This window comes from Suncus etruscus, chromosome 12 (genome assembly GCF_024139225.1).
Source record: "Suncus etruscus isolate mSunEtr1 chromosome 12, mSunEtr1.pri.cur, whole genome shotgun sequence".
Taxonomy (NCBI): domain Eukaryota; kingdom Metazoa; phylum Chordata; class Mammalia; order Eulipotyphla; family Soricidae; genus Suncus; species Suncus etruscus.
In genome coordinates this window covers 30,011,867-30,013,036 of record NC_064859.1, presented here as the reverse complement: position 1 = coordinate 30,013,036, position 1,170 = coordinate 30,011,867, and the positions used below count along the sequence as shown (strand labels likewise).

General features: G+C 43.8%; 1 non-coding gene across 1 annotated transcript; it reads left to right on the top strand.

Moving 5' to 3' along the window:
- The first annotated feature begins 311 nt into the window (after positions 1–311).
- Positions 312–415, top strand: LOC126025192 (U6 spliceosomal RNA). Its single transcript, XR_007501235.1, has one exon. It is a non-coding gene; the product is annotated as a U6 spliceosomal RNA (small nuclear RNA).
- The last annotated feature ends 755 nt before the right edge of the window (positions 416–1,170 follow it).

Sequence of the window (1,170 nt, the reverse complement as noted above, 5' to 3'; positions counted from 1 at the left end):
CTGATGATGTGTTGCTCTTCTGGAGAGACACCTGAATCTCTGTCCTTAGTTCTTGGGTCTTTGGGTATCTATCCCCATGGAGCCCCCACTCAGATATGGATTGAGAAAGGCACATTTCAGGGTCAGGGGTGTGGAAAGTGATAGCACATGTCAAGTACTAAATGGCACGACTCCAACCACCAGTGAATGTGACCCTGATAATCGCCTCTGACTGTTCTAAATGCGGGTGTTACTAGACAGGACCCAAGGAACTTTCAAAGACAGCTCCTCTTTAGCCCACAGACACAGATGGGATCAAAACCTGTTTTATGGTGCTCACTTCGGCAGCACATATACTAAAATTGGAATAATACAGAGAAGATTAGCATGGCCCCTGTGCAAGGATGACACGCAAAACCTGTTTTATGGTATGTTTGAAATTTCTCAGGTATGAACTCAACTAAAAGATAAGCATTTAAACTCACCCACTACCACCGCACCTAATTTTGTGTTCCAGTGGATATATTTAGACCATTAATTTTTAGGACTTAAGTCTATTAGTTTGGATTTTTTTTTTGTTTGCTTGTTTGTTTTCTTTTTATTCTTTCTGAAGAAATATTTGTTTTGTTGTTTTTGTTTTGGGGTGACACCCAGGGTCCACAGGGCTTACTCATTTAAATCACTCTTAGCAATACTGGAGAATGAACCATATTGGGTACTGAGGATCCATAGTCTCCTGTGTGGAAGGCAATTGCCTACAAGGTGAACTATCTTGCCAGACCCTTGAAAAGAAAAAAAAAATACCATATTGAAAGCTCTCCAAGGTCTTTATCCACATGGAGCTTCCACTCAAATATAAATTGAGAAGGGCACATTTCAGGGTCTGGCATATGTGAGGCCCTGGATTTCCTGTCCAGCACCACATGGCATGACCCCCAGCCACTGGTGAATATGGCCCTAATAACCCCTAACCCCAACACTTCACTGGAATTCTGTGGCTCACTCCTCAGGGTAGAGAATCCCCAGGGCCTTGCCCCAGGCTCCCTTATCCCCAGCCCTAGTCCCACTAGGTGTGCCCATACTATTTAAAATGTTCTATTACAGCCTTTCCCCTCAGTTGGACTCTTTCCTTTCTCTCTCTCTCTCTCTCTCTCTCTCTCTCTCTCTCTCTCTCTCTCTCTCTCTCTCTCT